This window comes from Balaenoptera ricei, chromosome 15 (genome assembly GCF_028023285.1).
Source record: "Balaenoptera ricei isolate mBalRic1 chromosome 15, mBalRic1.hap2, whole genome shotgun sequence".
In the NCBI taxonomy this organism is placed as follows: Eukaryota; Metazoa; Chordata; class Mammalia; order Artiodactyla; family Balaenopteridae; genus Balaenoptera; species Balaenoptera ricei.
The window spans coordinates 26,819,128-26,825,938 of record NC_082653.1 but is presented as its reverse complement, the minus strand read 5'-3'; positions in this window follow the sequence as shown (position 1 = coordinate 26,825,938).

Sequence of the window (6,811 nt, the reverse complement as noted above, 5' to 3'; positions counted from 1 at the left end):
CTGTGTCCAGGTGGCATTTGAGCGGAAACCTGCAGGAGGTGAGTGAGTGTGTGGATACCTGGGAAGAGCATTCCAGGCAGAAGGAACAGCAAATGCAGAAGGCCTGGAGTGGGGGTTAGCCTGGCATGTTTGAGGGACAGGGAGGAGGGGAAGGGGGTGAGGTATGAGGGGGGCATGGGCCAGATCAGAGTGGACCTCACTTCTGGTTTTTATGTGAGTGAGGTGAGAAGCCACTGGGAGATCTTGAGCAGGGGAGCGACATGATCTGACCTATATCTCGGGATTGTAGTTACTTATTGCTATATAACAAGTAATCCAAAATGTAGTCTCTTTTTTTTTTAATAAACTTATTTATTTATTCATTTATTTAATTTTTGGCTGCATTGGGTCTTCGCTGCTGCACGCGGGTTTTCTCTAGTTGCTGAGAGCGGGGGCTACTCTTTGTTGCGGTGTGCCGGCTTCTCATTGTGGTGGCTTCTCTTGTTGCAGAGCATGGGCTCTAGGTGCGTGGGCTTCAGTAGTTGTGGCACACAGGCTTCAGTAGTTGTGGCTTGCGGGCTCTACAGTGCAGGCTCAGTAGTTGTGGCACACGGGCTTAGTTGCGCTGCGACATGTGGGATCTTCCTGGACCAGGGCTCGAACCCATGTCCCCTGCATTGGCAGGCAGATTCTTAACCACTGCGCCACCAAGGAAGCCCCCAAAATGTAGTCTCTTAAAGCAACAATAATCATATATTCTCTCTCACAGCTTCTGTGTGGGTCAGCAATTTGGGAGCAACTTGGCTGAGCCGTCCTGGTCTCTCATGAGGTTGCAGTGAGATATTGGCCAGGGCTGCACTCATCTGAAGGCTTGACTGTGGCTGGAGGCTCCATCTCCAAGGTGGCCCACTTGTGTGGCTGGCGAGTTGGGGTTGGCTGTTGGTGGGAGGCCTCAGCTCCTCTCCACAGGCTTGTTTGGGTGTCCTCAGAGCATTGTTGCCGGCTTCCCTCAGAGTGGGTGACTCAAGAGACCAAGACAGAAGCTGCAGTGTCTTTTATGACCCAGCTTCAGAAGTCATACACTGTCGCTTCTGCCATTTTTATTTGTCCCACCGGCCAGCCCTATTCAATGTGAGAGGGGGCTACACAAGGGCATAAATACAAGGCAGTGAGGATCTCTGTGAGCCAGCTTGAGACTGACTACCACAAGTTTTATTTTGTTTTATTTTAATTAACATACAGTAAAATGTACTTCTTTTTGGTGTATAGTTCTACGAATTTTAACACGTGTAGATTTGCGTAACCACCACCACAAACAGGATGCAGAACAGTTCCATCACCTTTCAAAAAACCCTCCTGTTTCCCTTTGTAGTGACACGCTCTTCCCACCCTTAACCTGTGGTAACCGCTGATCTATCACTATAGTTTTGTCTTTGAGAATGTCATAAAAGGAACTGTACAGTAGTACATCAACCTCTGAAACTGGCTTCTTTCACTCAGAATAATGCCACTGAGACTCATCTAGGTTGCTGCAAGTATTAATAGCTCATCTCTTTGTATTGCTGAGCTGCATTGCTTTGTATGGATATACCACAGTTTGTTTATTGATTTATCCATTAAAGGGGTTATTTCCAATTGGGAAGTGTGGATTATGAATAGAGCTGCTATAAACATTCATGCACTGTACTCTTTCTCCCATCCTTCTGCTTCTCTGATGACCTTTTGATATTGTACCACAGGTCTCATGGACCCTGTTTATTTTTTTTCTGTTGTTCAGATTGGGTAATTTCAACTGCTGTGCTTTCAAGTCCACAGATATTTTTTTTTCCTGTGACATCTCCATTCTGCTGTTTAGCCCATCCATTGAGTTTTTAATTTCAGTTGTTGTACGTTTCAGTTCTAAAATTTCCATTTGAGATAGTCTATTATGAAAAAGCTAGAGAAAGCCCAGAATCTTCATCCTTACTACATGGAGTATTTTTTTTTAATTATGGTAAAGCATACATAAGATTTACCACTTTAACCACGTTTAAGTATAGTTCAGGGACGTTAAGTATACTCACATTGTTGTGCAACCATCACCACTTACCCATCTCCAGAACTTTTTCTTCTTTCCAAACTAAAACCATACCCATTAAATACTCCCCATTCTCTCCTTGGAGTTTTTTTTTTTTTTTCCCCCTTGGAGTATTTTTGTAACAGCTGCTTTAAGGTCTTTTTCAGATCATTCCAACATCTTGGTGTTGGCATCTTTTCATTGACTTTTCCCATGTGAGTTGAGACTTTCCTGCTTCTTTGTATTGCAGGTAAATTGTCCTGGACATTTTGAATATTATGTTATGAGCAATGGGTCTCACTTAAATCTCATGGAGATATTGATATATTTGTCTTAGCAGGCAGTTGGCAAAGTGGGTTCAGCTCCACCTGCCTTCAGTGGGTTTGGCTCCAGTGCCAATCCTGTTTTCAAACCCTCAGCGGTGCCATGTGCATCTGCTCTGTTTGCGTGCCACTCATGGGCCAGTCTGGAGCTCAGGCCTCTCATGATTCAATTCTCAAAGTCTGTGGTAAGCTGTTTAGGTGAGATCCACTGATATGCCGCTAGCAGGTGAGCCCAGAAGCCCATAGATAACTTTACAGGGCCACTTTCCCAAACTCCTCCCTCAGTGCTGTCTCCCTGGGACTTTATTTACCTGACCCTGATGTGCATTTCCCACAACTGAAAGTCAGTAGGGGTTCATCCCAACATCTCAGGACCACAGCTCCTCCAGTTAGAGAGGAAGTTTCCCTTTCCTCATAGTTTCAGGCTCCTGGAGGCACCTGCCACCATCTCCGCCCCCATGGATGGCCTGGGGCCTAGGACACAAGAAAACGGAGAAAAGAAAGGAAATAGGAATCCCACCCCCACCCCCACCCCCCCACCCCCGCCCAGTCTTTCTGAGTGTTAGGAGACCTCTTTCCTGTTTCTGGAGCTAGAACTAGAGGGTTTCTCCTGACACTCTCTCTGTCATGCTGATGTCCACTTCTAGGTTTGGAACTGCATTGAGAGAGCCCAAGGAATACAGAGGGGGAAAAAAAGTGTAAACTCACTGCCAGTTTGGTGGTACTTTGATTGCTGGTCTTCCCCAATCTGCCTGCTACTGCTGACTTTTCTGAGCCCTCAAGAGCTGCTCAATGCCTTCTGTCCAGGGTTTGGAGCTGCATTCAGCAGCAGAGGCAGGGTGGAGACGGTTTCTCCAGCTCACTGGAAGTAAGCAGTACCTCAGGTTTTGCGCCCATCCTCCTGGCTGTCGAGTGGACCGTGGACTGACGGGGGGGGCCGGGTTGGAAGCAAGGAGGCGTGTGAGGATGTTTGGGGAAGCTTCACAGAGATGGCCCCTGGGTTGAGTCTCAAAGATACGTGGCTCTTTTCAGAAGGGTGGGTTGGGGGCGGAGCATTCAGGGCAGAGGGATCAGCCTGAGCGATATCTTGGGAGCAGACTGGGCAGTCCAGGGTGAGGATGCCAGGCTGGGGCAAGATGAAGGGTGGGCACAGAAGCCCAGGGACTAGGCTGAGACTACATGTTGGGAGGTGAGTGGTTGATTTCTGATTTCTATGGGTTGAAGAAAAAGGCCAGGTAATGTTTTCCACTGGTGTGCAAGGAGGGGAATCCCCCACCCCCAGACCTGAGATAGGATGTGGGGACGCTCGTGGGAGACTGAGGGCTTGGCAGGGAAAGGTGGCATCAAGGCTGAAGAGGCCCAGTTCCTGTGGAGAAAGAAGGGCATGATTTTACAGCTGCTGAAAGGGAATGCCATATTGCTGCAGCCTTTCTTGGGTCAGATGATCTATAAGAGGAGCCAAGAAGAGATCTGCTTCTGTATCCCAGATAATAAATCTAATGCTTCCCAAGGGCTTTCTATAAGTTAGCTGGGGGAGATGGGAGAGGATGGGGGACCAGGTGTTTAGAGGTAGGAGTGACAAAGAGCTTTTGCTATATTCTTTTTCTTATTTTTAAAAATTTCAAACCTCTTGTACTAGTTATCTGTTGGTGTGAAAAAATGACCCTAAAACTCAGCAGCTGAAAACAACAAACATTTATTACCTCACCCAGTTTCTGAGCATAAGGAATCTGGAATCAGCTTAGCTGAGTGGTTCTGCCTCAGGGTCTCTCATGAAGTTATAGTCAAGATGTCAGCCTGGGCTGTAGTCAGCTGAAGTCTTGACTAGGGCTGAAGGGTCTCCTTCCAAGATGGTGCACTCACATGGCTATTGGCAGGAGGCCTCAGTTCCTCACTGACTATTGGCAGGAAGCCTCAATTATTCCCCAGGTAGGCATTTCCATAGGGCTGCTCTTGATGTGGCAGCTGTTTTCCCCAGATCCAAGAGATCAAGATGGAAGCTTCAGTGCCTTTTAAAAACTAACCTCAGGGCTTCCCTGGTGGTGCAGTGGTTGAGAATCTGCCTGCTAATGCAGGGGACACGGGTTCGAGCCCTGGTCTGGGAAGATCCCACATGCCGCGGAGGAGCTGGGCCCGTGAGCCACAGCTACTGAGCCTGCGCGTCTGGAGCCTGTGCTCCGCAACAAGAGAGGCCGCGATAGTGAAAGGCCTGCGCACCGCGATGAAGAGTGGCCCCCGCTCGCTGCAACTAGAGAAAGCCCTCGCACAGAAACGAAGACCCAACACAGCCAAAAATAAATAATAAATAAATAAATTTATAAAAAAAAAACAAACAAAAAAACTAACCCTAGAAGTGACACACCAACATTTCTGCCATATCCTATTCTAACCCTATTCTAACCATACAAGCCATTGTCGGTTCAGGGCGGGAAGGGACTATACAAGGATTTGAATACAGTGGGTGTCACTGAGAGCCATCTTACACGCTGCCTACCGCAGTATGTGAATAGATCACCAATTCAAATTCTTTTGTATATTTAAAGAGATCACTGAAATATATTATTAATAGAAAAAAAGCAAGTTGCCTTTTCATATAATTGCACTTAATAAAGAAACACAAAATGTACATATTCCTATTATATATATATGTAAATGTATAGAAAAAGGTCTGGAAGGATACATTTGACACTGTTAACAGTGTTATGGAAGGGAGACGGAATGAAATGTTGTGAAAGGGAACTTACCATTTTTACACTATATTTTTCTTTATAGTTTGAATCATTTGTTGGGTTTGCCGTTCAAATTTTCTGTTGCTGTGTAGCAAAGCACCCCAAATTTAGTGGTGTAAAATAATAATCCTTTTATTCTGCTCACAGATCCTATGGGTTGGGAATGTGGACAGGGCATAGCAGAATTGGTTTGTCTCTGCTCCAAGGAGTCTAAGGGCCTAAGTTGGGGGACGAAAACAGCTGGGAGTGACTACATTTGTGGTGCCTGGGCTTGGATGGCTGGGATGTTGGCTTCAGGTAGGACCACTGACTGGAACACCTACAAATGGGCCCACGCGGTGGCTTGGTCTTTCTCATAGCATGGAAGCTGTGTCCCAGGAGGAATATCTCTTGGAGAGAAGATATTCCAAGAGAACCAGGCAAAGCTGCATGTCTTTTTATGACCCAGTCTCAGAAGTCACAAAGCGTCACTTTGCCACACTCTATTGGTTAAATCATCCACAAGCCTACTCAGATTCAAGGAAAGAGGACATAGATTATCCCTCTCGACGGGAGAAATGTTAAGGAAACTGAAGCAATTTTTTTAAACTGCCACAATTAGTTATATGATTTTAAAATCTATTTTAGAGCTTCCCTGGTGGTGCAGTGGTTAAGAATCTGCCTGCCAGTGCAGGGGACACAGGTTCGAGCCCTGGTCCGGGAAGATCCCACATGCTGCGGAGCAACTAAGCCCGTGTGCCACAACTACTGAGCCTGCGCTCTAGAGCTCACAAGCCACAACTACTGAGCCCAAGTGCCACAGCTACTGAAGCCTGCATGTCTAGAGCCCGTGCTTCGCAACAAGAGAAGCCACCGCAATGAGAAGCCCGGGCGCCGCAACGAAGAGTAGCCCCTGCTCGCCGCAACTAGAGAAAGCCCACACACAACAACGAAGACCCAACGCAGCCAAAAATAAAATAAATTAAAAAAAATTTTTTTAATCTATTTTAAATAGAGAATGGAAAATAAAACATTGAGAATGCCTTTCCTGAGATAGTGGGTTGGGACCACCTAGGCACATGCTCACAGCTGCTGCATCCCAGAGTCCTAGGTCCTTATCTCCTTGAGCCCAAACATCTCAGTGAAACTGAGATAACTTGCTGTTACAATTTTTAATTCTTTCTTTTTTCTTTTTTTTTCTTTTCAGTATCTGGAACCAAGCCCTTTATGTAAATATTTATGTCTGGATTTGTTTGTTCCCCATGCCTTGTTCCAAAAAGGATTTGAGGAAGCTTACTAGAATTGATATAGCATAATCATATGATTAAAATATATAAATAGATCAAGAAACCAAGGTGAAGGGAAGGAAAGTTTAAAACAGTAAATTGAGACCAAGGGGGAAGTTAGTTCTTAACAATATATGCTGCAAAGTCTTAAGTAAATATTTGGCATTGCAGGGCTGGAGGGGATTTTATACATTATCTGATCTAGTTCCCCAACTACCTCTTGAAATCCCTTTCCAACACCCATACCAAACAGCCAGCTAGCCTCAGTTTGCACATCTCCAGTGATGGGAAGCTCATTACACTGCAAGGAAATTACAGCTATCAGAGAGTGTGGACCCAGGAGTACAAACTCACATGCTTCCAAGGGCCAGGCAGGCAATAAAAATAAATGAGGTAGGTCTGCAGGTGACTGGGAAGTATATGGCAAAGTGGAATGCACACATCCTGTTTAAGGGGGAC